This window comes from Strigops habroptila, chromosome 7 (genome assembly GCF_004027225.2).
Source record: "Strigops habroptila isolate Jane chromosome 7, bStrHab1.2.pri, whole genome shotgun sequence".
Taxonomy (NCBI): Eukaryota; Metazoa; Chordata; class Aves; order Psittaciformes; family Psittacidae; genus Strigops; species Strigops habroptila.
In genome coordinates this window covers 30,605,068-30,627,246 of record NC_044283.2, presented here as the reverse complement: position 1 = coordinate 30,627,246, position 22,179 = coordinate 30,605,068, and the positions used below count along the sequence as shown (strand labels likewise).

Genomic DNA, 22,179 nt, shown 5'->3' with positions numbered 1-22,179 from the left:
TCATGAACACGGAAGTAAAGATGTATAAAAAGGGACTGTTTGAACTGCTCAGCACGGCAGTGGCGGAGCGCAGACTCCCCTGTCGTCCAGCGCTGGTTTTGCTCATATTCTACTTGCTATAATTAATAAAATTTTAATTGGATTATGATCCGTTGTGGTCACCATTTATGACAATTTCTGGTGCCGTGACTCGGATAAGGAACGGTGGGCTTTGGTCCTCCGGGGAGGCGCCCCGCGACATTTCGCGGCCCCGCGACCAACAGCTCACTCCAACCTTACCGACGAACCTAAATTCTAGGATATTGAGCAAAAAAGGACCGGTAAAATCCCATAAAATTCTGTGCACGGGAGTCCGGACGAAGACGCAGGACGCGTAAGTATACTGCGAAGTTGTTCGCGGGTTCGCCGTTCGGGCGGGATTGGGTATCCTGGATTATAACGAATGAGAGGTTCGATATACTGAACCAAGCGAGTGTGGACCCTTTAGTACTGCGTTTTCCACCTCCCGCGAGGGACTGGGCCAGGAATAAGGGGAGCGAGTGAGTGTGTGTTTGTGGATAATCCAGAAGATGGGGGCGAAGGGCAGCAAGCCTTCGACTCCCATGGGGAGGGTACACACTGTACCTAAAATACCCCTCTGGCATATATCTTAGACAATTGGAGATATTTCCCTGGAACCCTAGGGAAAGATAAGCAAAAAATGATAGAATATTGTACTAAGATATGGGGAGGGAAGAAGATTTCTAAAAATGTCTTTTGGCCAGTCTATGGGTCAGAAGAAGATTGGGTAAGACAGCAATTAAACCTCTGGGTTAATAATAAAAAACCCCTTAACCCGGAGGAGAGTCAATATGCGGAAGTGTGGCTAGAAAGACCGAGAGCTAGACTTTATCCGCTGAATGAAATAAAAACTAAACAAAAGAAAAAGAAGGAAGAGTTAGACGAAACCCTTCTAACCCCCCCTCCTTACATTCCTCCTCCTGCTCCCGCAGAAGTCCCCAGAGCGCCCACTCCCCCACCAGAGTCGGAACAAGGGTCTCCCCCTCTTCCTAGACGCGTAACTAGAAGTCAAAAAGGGGCAGCTCAGATGTACCCCCTAAGGGAAATACCCATGGGGGGACCTCAACCTGTGATCGGATATATTTCCGTACCCCTAAACTCGGCTGACCTATGAGATTTTAAAAGAACCGAAATGGGAAACTTAATTGAGGACCCACTGGGAGTGGCAGAAAGATTAAATCAATTTTTGGGACCAAACCTTTATACTTGGGATGAGATGCAATCTATCCTTGGTCAATTATTTACTACCGAGGAAAGAGATATGATTAGACGAGCAGGAATGAGACTGTGGGATGCTCAACATGCCCAGGGACCCCAAGCAGATATTAAATGGCCACTTCAAAGACCTAATTGGGATAATCAGGATCCGGTGCATAGAACTCATATGCAGGACCTGAGAACTATAGTAATTCAGGGAATTAGAGAAGCAGTACCCCGTGGCCAGAATATCAATAAAGCATTTAATGAAATGCAAAAGAAAGATGAAAGCCCTACTGAGTGGCTGGAACGACTGAGGAAAGCCCTTCAGCTGTACTCTGGGGTAAATCCAGACGACCCTTTAGGGCAAGCGCTCCTCAAAACTCAGTTTGTGGCAAAATCATGGGAAGATATTAGAAAGAAGATTGAAAAGTTAGAAGACTGGCAGAATAGAGGGTTGGATGAATTATTGAGGGAAGCTCAGAAAGTCTACGTAAGGCGGGAAGAAGAGAGCAACAAGCGACAAGTAAAAATGATGGTAGCAGCGGTCAGAGAGGATCGCAAAGGACGAACTGGTGAACACAGATCTGCTGGAACGAAACAAGGGAACGTAATAGTAAAGAAGGAGCAGAGATGTTGTTTTTACTGTGGAAAGAAGGGACATATAAAGAGAATTGCAGAGAAAGGATCAGGGATGAGGGAATATTGAAAACGGAATAGGAGAGTCAGGGGCTCTATATCTTAGGGGACCGGAGTCATCATGAGCCCTTGATAAAATTAAAAATAGGTCCCATAAACAAGAGTTCACCTTTTTAGTAGACACTGGGGCTGAGAAATCAACTATTAAGGCAAATACCTAAGGGATGTAAAGTTTCCCCTGAAAAGGTACAAGTAATTGGGGCAAAAAGGAGAACCCTTTAAAGTAAGCAAATCAAAAATGTGGTATTCGAAACTGAAAATAAATTTGGAATGGGTGAACTCTTGCTCGTCCCTGAAGCAGAATTTAATCTGTTAGGACGAGATTTAATTGTTGAATTGCAATTAGAAATTAAAGTGAAAAATCAGGAGCTAACAGTGTCTGCTTATCCTTTAACCGTGGATGATCAAAAACAAATTAACCCCGATGTCTGGTACTCTCCGGACACAATTAGTAGACTGAAAATCCCACCGATTAAAATCCAACTTTCCGAACCCCACATACCTGTGAGGGTAAGGCAATATCCCATATCCCTAGAAGGACGGAGGGGATTAAAACCAGAAATTGATCGATTGTTAGCACAAGGAATCTTAGAGCCTTGTATGTCACCCTTTAACACCCCCATTCTGCCTGTAAAGAAACCAATTGGGAAATATCGACTCGTACATGATTTAAGGGAAATAAACAAAAGAACTATCACCCGATTCCCTGTAGTAGCAAATCCATACACACTGCTAAGCAAGCTAGGACCCCATAACTCCTGGTATAGTGTGGCTGACTTAAAGGATGCCTTTTGGGCCTGTCCACTGGCAGAAGAATGCCGTGATTATTTTGCCTTTGAATGGGAAGACATAGAGACAGGCCGTAGACAGCAATTGAGATGGACTGTGCTTCCCCAAGGGTTCACTGAGTCCCCTAATCTGTTTGGACAGGCCCTGGAAGAGCTCTTAAAAGAATACCAGGTACAAACGGGAAACGTGCTGTTACAGTATGTAGATGATCTGCTCATAGCAGGGAATAATAAGGAGGATGTAAGGAAAGAAAGCATTCGACTCCTAAACTTTCTTGCACAAAAGGGACTACGAGTATCACAAGAAAAGTTACAATTTGTGGAGGAAAAAGTGAAATATTTGGGGCATTATTTGTTTAACGGCAAGAAGATATTGGATCCAGAGCGCATTAAAGGAATTCTGGAATTACCTATGCCTGTCACTAAGAGGCAAATTCGGCAGGCATTAGGGCTATTTGGGTATTGTAGGCAATGGATAGAGAACTACAGCTTTAAAGTTAAATTTTTATATGAACAACTGTCTAAAGACAAAATACCCAAGTGGACCCCTCAGGATCAAGAGCAGTTTGTCAGTCTCAAAAGGGAGCTAAGTCAAGCACCGGTTTTAAGCCTACCAGATTTAAAGCGGCCATTCCATTTATTTGTTAACATACATGAAGGAACGGCATTCGGAGTATTAACTCAGGAATGGGCCGGACAAAAGAAACCGGTGGCATACCTATCAAAGCTGTTGGACCCTGTGAGCAGGGGTTGGCCGAGTTGTTTACAAATCATTGTTGCTGCTGCCTTATTACTTGAGGAAACGAATCGCATTACCTTTAATGGAGAAGTTGTCTTATATGCGCCTCATAACATCAGGGGAGTGTTACAACAAAAAGCAGAAAAATGGCTTACAGATAGCCGATTATTAAAGTATGAGGGAATACTTATAGAATCCCCTAAACTATCTTTGAAAACTATTGGAGCAGTTAACCCCGCTGAATTTTTGTACCCAGGAGAAGGTAATGAACTATTGCACAATTGTTTTCAAACAATTGAACAGCAGACACGCATTAGGCCAGACTTAGAAGAAGAAGAACTACAATGTGGAGAAGTATTATTTATAGATGGGTCATCACGAATAGTGGAAGGTAAACGATTGTCCGGATATGCCATCGTTAAGTCGGAAAAAGGAGAATTTAAGACAATAGAATCAGGCCCCCTGAGTGCCAGCTGGTCGGCTCAAGCCTGTGAGCTGTATGCATTGTGGAAAGCATTAGTGTCACTGAAGGGAAAGGATGGAACTATATATACAGACTCACGCTATGCGTTCGGAGTAGTACACACTTTTGGAAAAATATGGGAGGAAAGAGGATTTGTTAACTCACAGGGAAAAGAACTGATACACCCGGAATTAATTCGGCGAGTTCTGGGGGCATTGAAAATGCCGAATAAAATAGCAGTTGTACATATAAAGGGACACCAGCGAGGTACAAGTTATCAAATTAGGGGAAATAATGCAGCTGATACAGAAGCAAAACGAGTGGCAGGCAATTATGGTATGATTTTGACTATGCAACAAGTACCTGTTAGTAAAAATTTAAGTTTTGAGTCTGCAGAAAAGGAAAAACTAGAACAAATGGGAGCTAAGGAACAAGATGGTAAGTACATATTGCCAGATGGGAGGGAAGTCTTGCCGAAGGGCATAGCACTCGAGATATTTTCAAAAATACACAGTAGAACACACTGGGGAACCCAGGCGTTAGTTGATCATTTCAATCAACAGTTTGCCAGTATAGGCGTATATAACATAGCAAAGACAGTCACGGCAGCCTGCGAGACCTGTCAAAAGGTTAATCGAAGCAACATGAGACAAAAACCTCTTGGAGGACGTTCCCCAGCATACAGACCTTTCTCACACATACAAGTGGATTTTACTGAACTACCCAGGGTAGGGCGTTACAAACATTTATTAGTAATGGTGGATCATTTAACACATTATGTTGAGGCTTTCCTACCTCCAAGGCAACTGCTAACCAGGTTACTAAAGTGTTACTTGAACACATTATACCTCGATATGGAGTACCTGAAGTAATCGACTCGGACAGAGGAACACACTTTGTGTCAAAAATTGTTAAAGATCTAGCTGAAAGCTTGGGGATTAAGTGGGAATACCATACACCATGGCATCCACAAAGTTCGGGAAAAGTTGAAAGGATAAATGGAGAAATCAAAACTATTTTGACTAAATTAATGATAGAAACCAAATTATCATGGATTAAGTGCCTACCCATGGCACTATTAATTCTCAGAACCAGACCCCGAGCAGATGTAGGAATATCAGCGTTTGAAATGGTGTATGGAATGTCTTATAGAATTGAAAGTCCACAAACAAATGTTTTAATTCGAGACCGTGTGATTAATGAATATGTTTCACAATTAGCAGAACATCGTAACAAGCTTTGGGAACATGGACTGATTGTACAACGACCCCCGTTGGACTTAAAAATTCATAATGTTAAACCTGGGGATTGGATATTGATTAAAGTGTGGAAGGAAGAAACCCTAAAACCCAATTGGGAGGGACCTTATCTTGTTTTGCTTACAACAGAAACAGCTGTCCGAACTGCTGAGCGTGGATGGACTCATGCTAGTCGCATTAAAGGCCCAGTGACGAGACCCCACTGGAAAGTAATCAGTACTCCAGGTGACACCAAGATAACCCTGAAAAGATAACGTAATGATAAAGACTTTATTCGATTATTTTACCGCATTACCTCTCGGTATAAAGTGTGTATTGCTGTTTATATTTGCTATAATTATTTCTCTTTTTTTCTATTATATATGGAAGCGTACAAAGTGTGTTGAAGGAAATTGCTAAACTTATGCAACCTCACAATATTAAATATAGAAAATATGTTGATGTAAATAATATATGCACTCTAGATATATGAATTAGGTGTAATGATTTGAACTGCAATTGTTATCCATTTGCTTGTTTTAGGTGTAAGGTATGCCAGGATAAATGGTAGACACATTGTGAATGTGGATACCCTCCAATAGGAGTTTGCACACAATGTTGGAAAATCCAAAGAACTCTCACTGAGTGGAAATTAAAACAATTAGAGTCTAAACAAAAAAATTATTCGGGAATCCCATGAGTGGTGGGAAATTTTTGCCAAAGGAATAAACCCTCGATATTATTGCTACCACTCCAACGAACCAGTCCCCTTTGTAGCTGAAATTTTGGTTATAAAATGCAGAAGGGAAGTACTGACCGTGTCTTACTTTGCCCCATTAGTTAAAGCTGCAAAGTGGGAAGCCTATATAAACAGGCAGAAAGCCCGAAACAGCTGTTCTCCTGAAGAATTCCCTTGCTGCCGAGAAGATGGTACACCCCGTGGCTCGAAGCAACCGAGTCGACGGGCGAGGCAGAGGAGGAACAAACTGTGGAGAAAAGAACCAGAACGATGGGACACAAAAGCAGCAATGGCCGAACTTCCCCAGGACTGATAAAAATATACTTAAATTGACAAAATTGACAGACACCCTTTTTCCTGGTATACCGTTAGTTTTGTTATTGATAATAACCCAAGCAAATGGAAACCCTCATGAACCTATGAAATGGACGATTGGTCGATGGGAGGACCAAACAGTAATTGGCATTAATGTCACTGCCGGAGCCCCCACATTCCGAGCAGCGCTGTGCCAACTAGCACCTATAGAACCATGCTTAAATCTGAAAGGATATTATTTGTGTCCTGCTTCCAACCCAGGCAAAGGGTATTGCAACTATCCAAACGAGTATTATTGTGCGTCCTGGGACTGTGTAACCCTCGCTGCAGCATGGCAGCCGGGTAGGTCAGACCCTTTCCTCAAGACTCAGTGGGGTCCTGAGGGATGTACACCTCCTCGATATGATTCCTCGGGAGGTATCATAAGTCCAGGAAATTGTGCTCATATAATTCTTACAATATTGCAACCGGACAATTTTGGGTGGATAACAGGAAGAACATGGGGAATTAGATATTGGGAACCAGGTGTAGATAGAGGAGGGCTTATACTTATACGAAAAGTTAAACTTCCACACGATCCCTTACCAGTAGGACCAAACCTGGTCCTGAATCCACCCACTTTCTCTGAAGAAAAGGTTGCCCCCGCAAGCGTCGCAACCAATTCTCCAAACTCCCTTTCGGAAACAACTAATGACATTGTGACTGAATTCTCCTCATCCAGGGATCGAGAGTTGTCAGAATCCAAAGACCCCTTATGGAATCTAATGCAAGCCTCTTATCGTGCCCTTAATGAAAGCAAACCAAATTTAACTAAAGAATGTTGGTTATGTTATAATGTTAGACCACCATATTTTGAGGCAATTGGAAAACCAGGTAGGATTCAATGGTCTAATGGTTCAAACCCACGAGAATGCCCATGGGATGACCAGAGGAACCATACGCAAGGAATTACTATTCAATTAGTAACAGGTCAAGGAAAATGTATAGGTACAGTGCCCGAAAAATATCAGCCTTTGTGCAATAAAACAGTCACTAACACCAATATAGAGAAACACAAGAATCAAAATGACAAATGGGCTATCCCGACACCAGGAGCTAAATGGGTTTGTTCAGACATCGGAGTAACGCCTTGCCTATCCCTAAACGTGTTTGATCAATCTCGGTTTTGCGTACAGGTGATTATTGTTCCTCGTCTAATCTATCACACCTCTGAGGAGGTGTTACGCCACTTTGAAGGAGACCTGAATAGGCAAAAACGAGAGCCAATTACAGTAGTAACCCTAGCTACCCTGCTGATAGCGAGCGGAGTTGGAGCAGGTACAGGCATAGCCTCCCTAGTGAAAGGTCAGGAGTTACAAAGTTTGCAGATGGCTGTAGATGAAGATTTAGCAAAAATAGAACAATCTATCCAAAATTTAGCCACTTCAGTAAAGTCTTTATCAGAAGTAGTACTGCAAAATAGAAGAGGATTAGATCTATTGTTTTTAAAGGAAGGAGGGTTATGTGTAGCTCTCAATGAAGAATGTTGCTCTTTTGCTGACCATACTGGAGTAGTCCAGGACACCATGTCTGAACTCCGGAAAAGGTTAGATCAACGTAAGAAAGATCGTGAGGCGGGCAAGTCATGGTACGAAAACTGGTTTAATGTTTCACCTTGGCTAACCACTTTGTTGTCCGCCTTAGCAGGACCGCTTATCATGTTGATTTTGGGACTCATATTTGGGCCTTGTATATTACGCTATATTTTACACTTTATTAAAGAACGGTTTGACATAGCTAAACTGCTTATTTTAACTACGAGGTCTGGGGCAAAATATAAGAGTGTATCTATTAATGAAGATGAAGATTGTTGTGAATGCATTATGCCACGTGAGAACTATGCCTTTTGTAATTGTGAGGTATTACCTTGTGAGTGTTATGATAAATGTTGGGATTGTGGAAAAAGGTTTGTTCGCAGTGCCGAAAATGAAAGTAACGTCTAATAAACAATAATAGGATAAAAAGAAAAAGGGGGGATTGTGAGAAACTATGGACTAGGATATTGTTTATTAAGATTTATGTTAAGCTCAATGTAAAGGTTAGGCAACAAAGATGTGAAATCGCTTATGCAGACAGAAACTCGGACACTGCTTGAGTAAGATAAGATAACCACAATCGCGAGATAACCGCCAGACTTCCAGGAACCGACAGAAACTCGGACACTGCTTGAGTAAGATAAGATAACCACAATCGCGAGATAACCGCCAGACTTCCAGGAACCGACAGAAACAGGACAAACAACCCCAGATAAGGACATGTGAATGAGGGGTCAACTATGGGATAAAGGAGGAAGACTTCTTACTTCGGCCTCAACGACCCCCTAACAACAACTGAAGCATGCGCAGAGTACCTCCACTACTTCATGAACACGGAAGTAAAGATGTATAAAAAGGGACTGTTTGAACTGCTCAGCACGGCAGTGGCGGAGCGCAGACTCCCCTGTCGTCCAGCGCTGGTTTTGCTCATATTCTACTTGCTATAATTAATAAAATTTTAATTGGATTATGATCCGTTGTGGTCACCATTTATGACACTAGCGATGAAATGTACGTTAACAGGAATTACATTCAGATTTAAGAAATCCACTGCAGACACTTTAACTCCTTCCCACACATTTTCAGTGAAATAATACATCAGCGACCATAGGGAGGAGAAAGCATCACTAAAAATTAGATGCAATTATTGTCCTAATCTCTACAGACAAAGACAGAGAATACACTTTATCTCCATTTGACAGAAACCTACCCTTTTGCAAGAACAGCACATGATTCACTATAAACTTTTAGGCCTTAATCATATTTAAAAATAAGTACATGAGGCATAACTTTCCAATTTACTTTCCTGTAGTACATAAATACTTATCTCCCACTCCAAGAATGCAGTTTGACTGAATTGAATTTACTCTGCAAAACAATACAATTCTAATAAGGAAAACATTTATAAAATCATATATGTATAAAATCATGTATATAGGACAAAAAAATATAAAATTAAAAATAATGTAGTTAAATATTCTGCACTATATATACATATGGAGTTACATACACAGGATTGCAACTGGATGAATACTAATCAACCACACAAATGGCGTGCTTTATACACATAATCCAAATGACATTCTGACTTGACTAAAATCATTTGATTGCCTAACTGACATATTGTTAGTTTGGCTCATTGGGTTTGGCCAAATAAACAGCAATTTAGTGTTTTGTGGTACAAGGTGAGAAGAGACAAATTTTTTCCGAAAAAAACATTGCTTTGCTAAAAACTATGCAAACATATGGTTTAGAAGACAAATAATAGTATGGAAATGCAAGTATTTAAAGAACAGACAGTGCTTGTGGGCCAGATGGCTTTTTACCAGCTCTTTGTAAAAGGGGGTGGAGAGAAGTAATCTGTGGTGTGACTAAGTCACTTTGCATATACACAGTTCTGTCTTCAGGATAAGTTACCAGAATCTGTTACACTAAAATAAAACCTCTTATTTATACAAAAACAAATAATCTGTTTGAGGCACATAACAGTTTCCACTTCAAAAAAATTACAGTTAACACAAGAAGAAGATTTACTTTCCTGCTACTTCTAACTGGCATTTAAACAGACTGTCGGGGCAAAGTAACAAGACACAAATAAAGCAATTTTCAGACAATTAAAACTGCAGTTTCAATGAACGCAACAAATTTCAGGAAAGAATATATTTAAAAAACATTAACACGAAAAGCTATGTAAGAGAGACAAGCCAATGCTTTCACAGAGGCTGTCAGTTTTAAAGAAAAGTTGCACTGGAGAGAATTCAGTTCCTGAAACAGCTGCAGAAACTATTTAGAGCAAGCTCCATTACCTGCTGATCTTCCCTCACAGTCCATATTACCTTTAAAAACTTCTTTTTCTCTTTTCCCCTTTTCCACCACTCATTAACATGAAAGTACCTACTTTTCCAATGGAAATTAACAAGAAGAAAGAGAAGAAAGGACTACTGGCTTACTGCAGCTGAATGGGCTACCAGAATTTTGAGTGGAGTGCAAAGAATGGGAAAGAAAGCTTCAGAAAGCCATGGAATTTCTTCTTCTAGGAAGACGAGATACAGAAGATCTCCAGAAGATATTCTAAAAATAACACAGGATCAACAACAACAGATGGAGAAAAGCAGACCTGGAAAATGGTCAAGACGGTATAAGCATAAAGGATGCAAGCTTCTGCCATACCCATAGCATATGGTTGAATAGTATAATACATGCTATAAAGCTTAAAGCAGCAAGAAATTACATTCAAGGCCTTAAACAGAAGCCTGTAAAAGAATGTGTGGCAGCTGTACCGAACTCACAATTGAACACACCTTTCAAACTACGGAACAATGTATTTCTTCTTCCCCAGTATCACACTGATAAAGAATTTATAGACCACATTTTGTTGCCCAAGGTACAAACATAATATTCTTGGTTTCATTTATGCTCTTAATCAATTTTGTGCAAGGAATTATTATTTCAGTATTGTTGTTATTTATGTAATCAGAGCACTAAAAATCCTAGTCAAGGACGAGAATTTAATTGCACAAAGTACTGGAGAATCACATAACAGAGACTGCTCTTGTCCCCAAGAACTTGGAAGCTACAAATCAAGGAAGACAAAGCATTAGCTTATTTACATATGTCTACACATAGAATACAAGAGACCAATGAAGACCATCGGTTTACATGGCCCGCAGTTGCTTTGCCACATTTATTGTCTAACCACTTTCGAGGCTTTAGAATTTTGACAACAAAACAGACATAAAGAGGAATTTAAAAGGAGTCTTTGCAATGCTTCGTGTGGTGCTGTTTCAACTGGAAAGTATTACTAAATTTTATCCAGAGATATTTACTTTTAAAGTTGAAATGAATGGACAAAAAAAAAGACACTGCAGGGTACTCAAGAGTAGGAAGTTGGTAAAAAAAAATTTGCTTATGCACAAGAACAGTAAAATTTCTTCTGTAACTTTTGTTTACTATCCATTGCAGAAGTAAACGGTATGTCATTTGTCACAAATATTGAAGAACCAGGACTAAAATACAAACAGAAGACAGATGTGGTAAGTAAAACACCATTATTTTTGTAAGTTTTCAAAGCAGCCATTGCTTTAATATTCATTAACTGTAGAGACCCTTTATTTTATCCCTGAAGCCCTAATTATTGTGAACCCACACTGTCATCTACATTTTTTTGCAAGACTGCATTCTCTCCCTTCTTAGAAAACTTAATTAAATCTTTAATAAGCCAGTATAAATGTAAAGGATGTGGAACACGAAATATCACCTTATGCATATTTATTAAACTTCTGCAAACCCTGAAGCATTTCTCCCCAAATTAATGGTATAGAAAAGATTTATTTCAGTTTACCTGCCAATTTCTTTTTTTGTAATAATTCCATCTGCTACTTCTCATGACAGGCAGCTTACTACTAAATGCGGTCTGCAGAACTTGGTATCACCTCTACAGCTTAAACCACAGCTGATCACTTCCTCAGGTAATTGATTAAAATAATGCTGTTCTAATCACTGTGTGAAATTAAGCGTGAAATCTACTCACCCTGATCAAGTGGACAGCCTTGTTTTCATATTCTTGCTCAAACACTAGCATATAAAGTAGCCTAAGAGCATCAAGGAAGTTAGCAATGATATTCAAGTGGTGCTACCACCCTACAGATACGAGATCTTATGTTGAAACCGGTGATAGTGTAACTGCAAGCTCTAGAACTACTTAATCTAATACATTTACTTCAGGTAATTCATTAGACCTCTTTTGACAAGCAAAGACTGTAAGACAGATATGAAACATCACTGAACTGAATACTGATGGTTGTGTTACGGAAAGTAATCTTGCCGTAACAGCAAATTTTACTTTCACATAATAGTAGCATACTCAAGTCAACCAGGGGACAGAGGAGAAGGGAGGAGCAGAGAGGACAAAACAATGTTGAAATATTCTAAAGAAGCAAAAAACTGCACCAGTTTTGGAGAAATCACATTAACTCAAAAAAAGAAAAAAAAAAAAAAATCTTAATTCCAACTCTGAAGCTTGTGATGAAAACCCTACAAATGAATCAATCGATTAGACATCAGAGAGCTGTTGATTTCCTCAGGTTGTGGAAAATTCAACAGCTATGAAAGCGTGACTTGTATTATTCATCTGGTCTAACTCTGAGATCTATAAATAGCATTTAGAATGTCAGCACTTAATTTCACTGCTAGGTACTCTCATAAAAACATTCAGCTTATATTCTAACAAACTGTACCCAACCAACTTTCAAATACCCAAAACCCAATGATTAACAAGATAGCAGTATATCTAGCTTGTCACTCTGCAATGGAGTTATGCTTTAGTGATTCAATTACGTGGCACACAAAAGGACAACATAGCATACAAAATGAACTGCAAACCAAAAATCAGTTACAGGAATTGGGTTGGTTATAAGTACTTTTCATAGATCAGACCAAAAGGAAGCATTACAATAGCTAAATCTAAATGATGAAAATACAAAATAAATTAAGCCACAAGTAAATGAAGTACCTCACAATAAAAAGTTGCACCTAATCTCTTACCTCACTTTGCCTAAGCATCAGCTTTCGGCTGTCAAACCAAATATAAAATTTTCTGATAGATAACAGACACCTTTTTTAACCTATCTTTCTTCATGTAAGTAGGTTTTGATTACTGTCAAGGCCCTCCTTACAGCTTGAGTTTAGCCCAGGATTGAATTCTAGCCTTTCCCTTCCAGGCAAATTACAAATATTTGTCGCAATTTTTTCCTAAGTACTTCATTATTTGTCAACCATATTCATTGGCACTGATACCAGAACTGGTCAAAATACCGTATTGATGCTCTCATCCGTGCCAGTAGTAGGTGCATATGCAATAACGTAATCAGTTAATTATTTCCTCATTTGTTGGTTCAGAAATCACACTCACCTTCTCCACAACAGCTTAGAATTTGTATTGACTACCAAATGGCTGCCACTACTTCTGCCCACCACCCCTCACCCCCCAATCACCACAATATTCCAGGACCATCTTGTAAAAGTGACTTTCATGCTTTGTTCCAAGTCACATGGGGCAATCAGGCAAGCGAGTTCAACATATAAAACTACTGCCCCATTAGGTTTTAATCACAGGAAATAACCCATGTCATGCATAAACCTACTTGTCCCTGTCCAAATGGAGACTGATGGAAGATGACCAATATATTAAACAGAAAAATGATTTCTAGAATCATTTCATTCAAAACGGTCACATGAAATTGGCATTTCTTATTCTTAGCTACTTCAAGATCTTGTAACTTAGTGAGCCTATCATTCACCACAGCACCATCCTTTCTATGAAGATGTAACGTAGATTCAATTACAATGATTTTCAAAAATCTTGATATTTATTGCTTCTATAATTTTAACCACAAGTGCCATGAACTTTGAGTTGGACCTCTTGTTTGCACTATTCTTGGTGTTTCATTTCATTTCTTGTTGTTGTGTACACATAGAATATTTTGTGTTCTATGTCTCAGATAGTCAGCATCTTTCCTCTGGAGGTATAAGACCTATTCTGTATGGTTTTTTTCCTACTTGAAGCTTCCATCTTTGCTCATTTTTGTTACTAAAACAGGTTCAAAGTTAAAGTATGATTTGGGAACCAGGACAAGGCTCACACATTCAAAACATAAAACCATACTTTGTGGTGTTGTCAATGTCAACTACTGTTATACGATCATAGGTTTAGTTCAGTTTTTCAAGAAAAACTGCTAATGACCTTCAAAAGTAGCCAGGTTGCACACTGGATTGATCTCCATCACAAGTTCCCCTCACTTTCAAAGGACTACCACTGAAAGTGCTATCTTGCACCCTCACACAGGCCTTTTTAAATGCCAAAACTAACTATCCCTGTGTCTTTAAAACCCAGAAATTCTGTCATTCAATAAACAGAGGCAAAACAATGACCATCTGTATTATTTTTTTTAATAATGCTTCAGATCAGATAGCAGGTGACTACCTCAAGTGACAACTGTCACCTCTTTACTGACTGATCACGGTAAGCTTAATTTCCCTACCCCCCTATATATTTAAATCATTCCTATGGGGCACTTTCTGAGCAGTTCATTCATGGTTACCTACTGAAGTATGCAGATGTATGCTTAACAGCTTTTGGACAAAATCCACAAACAGTGACATTACTCCAAAAATGTTCTTTTCCTGGAAGTTTGGTCTGGACAGATAGAGGGATTTTCACATTTTTGTTTACATTTTGGACCTTTCAAAATTACTACATACAACAGGAATCCCAAGTACACTCACTGAGCACACACAGATCCAATACACTGTTTATTTATCTACTGCATGTATGTTTAGCACAGAATTTTTAATAACTGTACTCTGATACTGTATCTAAAAAGTACACTTCTACAGTTATAAACTGTGAAATGAAAATGGCCTCTTCTCAGTTTACAAGCAAATGAAGAGTCCATGTAAAATCAAAAAGTGCATTGCAGATAATCTGTTCAGAGGATGCAGTCATTAGGATTTGCATCATTAGAGCACATCTGCCAATTAGGTTTAAATTGACTGCTGGAGTACTAATGTCCTGATGGATACAAACTGCAGTGTTCTACATAGACATACACTTCACAGGATAATATATTATAAAATGCTATATCCTGTCTCCTTATATTCTTACTATCTGATTATTTTTCCCCCATAGCCACGGTAATTCAGAATCATCTTATAAGTCTTTAGAAAGATGCACAAGACATGCAAGCAGAAATGGTCAATTCAGAATCAAAAAAAATAAGCATACATTTAGTATTATGGTCTTCTAAGTGTCTTGTTTCATACAAAGTCCAAAAATGTGTATTATCCAATTAGTCAAAATACATTTTTTTTAAATCTTATACTTGCTGCAGAAAAACTTGAACTTAGACAACTAAACCAGCAGATGATACAATACTCAGAGGAGTAGTTGATAAACCAGATGATTGTGCGGCCCATGAAGAAGGACTTCAACAGGCTGGAGAAATGGGCCAACAAATCTCAAGTTCAACAATGGGAAATGCACACTTTAAATCTGGGGAGGAAAAGCCCGATGTACCAGCACACCCCTAGGGGACCCCCAGCTGGAAAGAAAAGGATCTGGGGGGTCCTGGTACACAGCAAATCGAACACTGAGCCAGCAATGAGCCCTTGAGGCAAAGTGGCACTCTGTCCTGCAGTAGGAACAGCAGGCTGAGGGAGGGCATTACTCCTTCAAAAAAAGTCAATATATGAGAATATAATGCTTTTCAAATGCATAAAGTTTTTATTCAGTTATTCTCATTTAATTTTTTTGTGGTAAGTAATGACTTTCATTTTAAGTTGTTAGAAGAATTAATTTTAGTAATATATTTGCAGTGTTGAAAAATATGACCTATAATACATTCATACCTCTAAAATAAAATCTTCTTCCTTGCATAAAGTACCTATTATTGAAAATCAGTATAAGTAGCTGAATCTTTCCTTAAGAAGGAAGATTATCCTATTTATTACATAATCATGGTAAAAAATGTGGTAGGAAAGGACCTCCAGAGGTCATCCCGTTCGACCTCCTTCTCAAATCATGGCTAACAGGAGTTACACTGGGTTGCTGAGGGCCTTGGCCAGTAGAATTTTGAAAGTCTCCAAGGATGGAGATTCTGCAACCTCTCGGAGCATCCTCTTCATTTTGAAATTTTTCCTTCAATATCCAGTGAAAATTTCCTTCTTGCTGCATCTCGTGGCCCTCCCTACTTGTACTTTCACTATGCAAACTACTAGATCAAAGATAACATGTCCAAACCTCATGTTTCTTGGGGTGGGTGAGGTGAGGAATCAACAGCTCTGATCTTTCATCACCAGTTCAGAAACTGCACAACCTGCAGAAGGACAGTTACACACAGGAGGGAAGAATCCCTGCTCAGAGTATCTACAGTATAAAGCTTGTATCATCTGAAGCACTGGCTAAGTCTGTACTTTATAGAATCACAGAATAGTTAGGGCTGGAAAGGACCTTAAGATCACCTAGTTCCAAACCCCGTGCCATGGGCAGGGACACCTCACACTAGACCATGTCGCCCCAGGCCAGAGCAGGTTCTGGTAAAGCCTGAGCTCCTCAGGCAAACTTGTAAGACTTGAAATTTAGTTTCCTTGTGTGAATGAACATACAAACTAAACAATTTCATGCATGGTTTTACCAATCTTCGGATTAAGAACACCACATTCCTGCAACAGAAGGCACACAACACCAGAATTTGTTGACACTCTCAGTTTGGGGCCAGGTCAGTCCTCTCCAGATACAGTTGTAACCACAGATCCAGATTCCTTAACAGCCTCATCCCGTAAAGCACAGAAAGAGAGGTGCAAGATCATAGAATGGTTGGGAAGGGACCTTAAAGATTATCTAGTTCTAATCCCCCTGCCATGGGCAGGGACACCTTCCACTAGACCAAGTTGCTAAAAGCCCTGTCCAGTCTGGCCTTAAACACTGCCAGGGATGGGGCAGTCACAGCTTCTCTGGGCAACCTGTTCCAATGACTCACCATTAGTTTTCCATTAGTGGAAAACATTAGACACCAGAAAACCAGAGCTGAAAACAGATGAAGGGTGGGAGATTACGGGTTGGTGAGGGGGTCATGTTCCCCTCCCTAGGCATCTGTTTGCAGATGCTGTTTGAGAAAAAAATAACAGGAATAGGTGAACTCAGCCTGAACGAGCTAAGCCATTCCTACCCTTCTTATACCGAGATCCTAGCTGATTTCATGTTATAAAATATTCAAAGCACAAGGTAGTTTGTCACCACTGCTCAGGAAAGAAGAAAAAAAGGGATTTCTTCTGATTATCACAATATCACACACAGTTTGCCATTCTGGAAAGAGATATCATCTGAACCATTTTCACTCAACAGAACACAGCAACAGGACAAAAATCACTTCCACAAAGGCACCTGTCAATAGGTGGATAACACAAGAGGTAACGATTAGAGCTTAATGAGTGAGAATCATCCCTTTTATAGATCAGGGCAGAGAGTGTCCATGAGGATATAAGAATCCATTACTAGCTTTGTGCATATCAGGGAATTGCAATAAGGACTGGGGAGGGAAAAATAAAAGCATGTAACAGATCACGTCCATTTTGATAGCATTTCACACCACGACATCCCAGTTATTTTTCTTCTCCAAATGTAGCAAAGAAAAAGTTTATAGAGCTCATTCATGCTGCCTATTTCGAATTTTCAGAGAATAAACAGAAAACCAACACCTATGAGTCACAATGAAGATCTCCAAGCCAAACAGAATTTAATAAATCTCAAAGACAAAAAGAGATCACAGAGAAACAGAACTGTGCAAAATCTCTGGAAACTTCTTCACTTGATGTAACGATTAAAAAAAAAAAAAAAGCCAGGTCCAACAGAATAAATAATATTATCTTTCAGATTAACCATGTGTCGCGTATCTGTAAAACTACAAATCCTTTCGTATTTTACGGTTAGAAACAGTAACAGTAGTACTTGAAGGATTTGTCCTTGTTCTTACTTCACAGTGTTTGGAAACACCAGGAGAGCAGGACACTTACATATGTGCTAACAATCAGATTAGTATTACTAGGAATTTTTCACAGAGAAAACCAGAATTACACCAGATAGCAACTGGAAAGCAGATTTTGAGTATTTCTTTCTGCAGTGTAAGCTTTCTAAAATGATGATCTGATCAACTGAGAAGCAAATGGATGTTTTGATTTTACATAAAGTTGACTCCTTAAAAGCCCATCAATACATTTAAAAAAAAAAAAAAAAAAATTCCTTAAATTTCTGTCTTCACTTGCAAGGTGTGTTGAACTTTGAAGGAAAGCTCATGTGAGGCAGAAACAAATAACTAAAGTAAGACCAATGCAACATTCAGTGTCAACTCAGCAATGGGGAGGAACTCAAATAGCAGCAGACATGCACTGATGGAAACCACAAGGAGTAACGACATAATGTGAGCTACTCTTTCTTGAATGCTGTAAACTGAGCCTGTTTAGGTCCTGACCGACAGGATATATGTGTGTACATACCAGCTAGTACTAATGTGCACATGGTCTCTGATTTTAGAGTAGATCATACAAATCGGAGGGTGAGAGAAAAGTACCAAAAAATGAAATCAAACCCTTGATTCCTTTCCACATTTGTCTTGAGATACCATAATGATTACAGATCCTCCCCCACCCCAAACAAATCCAGAGAGATGATGCTGAGATTTGGAGGGAAAGAAAAAAATATATATATATAAACAATACAGATCTCTTCAAATGCATCAGAATTTGACTCATCCTACCTTGTTATTTTGTTCTCTCCTTAAAGGAGAGCAAAATGTGACAACCTATTTTAGAACAACAGATATAAAACACATTGTGGGAATGACTTTTAAAATCCATCTGTACATACCAAGAAAAGCAGAATATTGAAAAGAAGGAAAAAAGAAAAAAATATCAAAATTCTTGAGAATATGTTGAAAATGTTCCAGAAGAACATGGGAAAGATCAGACTGAAGGCTATAAGGGAAAATATCTATATAATCACAAAAATGTGACACAAAGGAAGAAGGATGATGATAAAAATCATACAAAATAAAAACATTATATGAAGAAAAAAGGAGAACCATTGGCAGTTACAACATGAAAAAAACAGAATGGAAGGAAGATAATGCAGTCTAACACTATAGGGAAGATAAATACAAAATGATACAGGAAGTGAATAGAGGCAGTCTGAAATTTGACTTTGAACAGACCTAGAGGACAATTTTTGGCAGAAAATACATAAATAAATTTCCCCAGAACAGCCACAAACATTCCAGGATGGAATTTGCTCTCCAAGTTTAGCAGGCATCAAGTGTCCATCAAAATATGTGAATATTTCATTTCTAGAGAAAAGCTAAGGTAAGAACAAAAACTAGAAGAAAGAGGAACTAAATGGTAGGAAGCAATCCACACACACAAAAAAAACCCCACCTGTTGGAATAGAGCAATGAAACAGACTTTTTGGTTAAGCAGAATATGAATACAGTTGCAGGAAGAAAAAAGTAACTTTTTGCGATGACTTCAGACTGCATCTGGTGACTCTGTATTTTATAAAAACTCAGAGGGTTTGGAAGAGAAGTTATACATTGGAAGACAAAACAAAAAACGGGAAAAAAGACAATGGGAAACTGTACTAGAAGAGTTACAAGTCCGAATAATTTTCCTTGAAATGAGGATTAATTACATAAACCAATAACAGCATGCTAGTTTTGTCATCCATTATTGAAGGAACATAATAAGGCTGTTTCAGGTAGGTATATAGCTACTGCACATAGCTAAAATATATATTATTGTCATATACTCAAAAATTAATACCACTTTATGCTACACAATTTGGTAAGTTTTTGTAAATGGCAAGTTTAGGTTAAATTATTTCAAGTATTTTTTTATGTGATCCAGTATACCTTTGATGTGGCAATACGTGTATTTCAGCAGTACAAAGACATCTGACCACAGTATAGTGGAGTCTTAGGAACTGCAAGAAAGGCTAAGAGAGATGTCACCAGTGGAACCACATGGATTTGTTCTATCAGGTCAGAGTCAGCCTGCAAATCTCAGGATGTCTAACTGTCCATATCACCAAGATACCACTTAAGCAGCCAGTAACTTTAATATGTAAGTGATACTGCTTTTCCCTGAGAAACTCTCAAGAATAAAAAGATAGTCTACATAACTATATGATACCTTAGATCTGTTCACGCTGCTCTATTTTGACGAGTTTCCTGGTTTGTAGATATTTATCATTACGAAAATGAATAAGGTAGTGGAGGCAATGATCTGGACATTTACATTTTGATGTCTGACTTCAGAGAATTAATTAAGTAGCTCTTTGGCAGATATAAAACAGAGTGTCCTGTTAATAATAAACATCTAAAGCTATATGTATTTCAGTTTTACAATACACAATACCTTCAGTAAAAATGGTTTGGTTGTAACTTTATGAAGAATGGGAATTCAAAATTTTCCTACAAGACTTTAGAAGCAATCTGCTAACACGGATTGCTAACGTGGCCACACAGATTTAAAGAATTAGAAGCCTTCGCCTACATTAGCAAATTGTACAATTTTTACAATTGTGTACTTAAATTTTTCATTGTAATTTTATAGTCCTCATACTGCTGCAGCAACAACTTGCACATCTTCCCATCATTCTGTAGGTATGCAAGACTAAAGATTTTAATCCAGTTTCCAGGGTTAAATGTACATAGTCCATGCACTCGAACAGCTGAACCTGAAAGAAATAACACTCTAATCATGGTGCACATGCTACCTAAAGGGTCTTTTATGGACAAATAAATTCAGAGGAGGAATTTCCACTGCAGTCAAGCGCAAGCTGGCTGCCTGCCCCTTAGCAAGACTCACAGACACAGTAGCTCAACATGTGGAGTTACCAGGGAAAGAGGCAAACCAACAACCAGGAATGCACAGTGGTAAGTAAACTGAAACTCATCTGGAGTGCATCAAAAAATCCAACCAGGAAGATATTTGAAATGCAGAGGAAAAGAAACCAACAGCAGCCCTTGACCTGAAACAACAATAAAATAGATCACTGTGCAAACTGAGCATTCAGAGGTTTGGAGAATTTTTCACCTTGTTTCAGAATCAGTTTGATGAAATTCTCAGCCAACACAAGACAGCTATGAGTACTAAAACATTCATGAAAGGAAATGTGAAACAGCCTAGCAGAACCTTAATAACATAAACTCAAGGGTGCACTTTTGTTTAAAAGGGGATGCATTGAGCATCCATCTCAGAATTTTTTTTTGTATAATATTAACTCATGGCTATCCACCCTTCAACCAGTTTTTGAGACAGGACTGTAACAGATGCATTTCCAAACATAAGCACCAGTGAAGCACAGAAACTTTCTCTAAGCTGTCTGTAACACAGCTTACAGGTCAGAATGATTTTTGCTATTGCTTATGACTGTTTATATGACTACCTTATGACTTCTGGAGGCACACTATATTTAGCAGCTATGTTACTGACACAAGACTTGACATCTATCCCAAACTTGAAAATAATGGAGAAATGGAAAAATATAGGCAATATGAAATTGGAAGAGAGTCCATACACCTTTCTGCTCATTTATACTCGTAAGAATCTGTGCAAACATAATATCCTCTTGTGAACATAAAGTCACAGAAAACTACTGTTATCCATTTAAATAAAAATTCAGAGTGTAGCAATATTTCTAACTGAAGAAGAAATCTGTAAAAATCGACATGTGCAGGGGAATTAAAGGGAAAAGTTATTCCTGGCGTTACATTAAATTTCTGAAGAATGCAGAAACACAGTTATTTAATATAGTATTTGTATTCTATCATGTGAATAACACCACCAGTATTAACCTCTGATTGAGAAATTAGAGTAAAATAAACTCATGTAATTAGAAAATATGATGCCACTGACCAAGTGGAGATGAATTTGACTGTTACTATATCTTCACTTTCTAAAATGGCACTCGTGGAAATCTGGAAATAAGATACACCCTGCAGCAACTGCAGCTGCTGATGTAAAACTCTGCCTCACACTACGACAAGTACAGTATACTTTTCATGAATACTGGTATATAAAGAAGGGGAAAATGTTTCTTATGTTGACAATGGACATCTATGCATATGGGACAGCTCCCATTTTGGATATCACTCAAATTCACAATTAAAAGCTCAACCCTTACTACTTTTTACTAATCAGATAGTTCTAATCTTGAAATCTGTTGTATACTTTATAACCATAAATTTTGCTAAGAGCATCAACCAAGGAACCAATGAACCAAAAATCAGGTGACGATAACAAAAAGCCCATGTTCTTGGG

General features: G+C 38.7%; 1 protein-coding gene across 1 annotated transcript in view; it reads right to left on the bottom strand.

The window, feature by feature from the left end:
* The window catches only part of TUSC3 (tumor suppressor candidate 3), a 145,897-nt gene that overhangs the window by 104,649 nt on the left and 19,069 nt on the right, over positions 1 to 22,179 (bottom strand). The gene's annotated exons all lie outside the window — the stretch shown is intronic.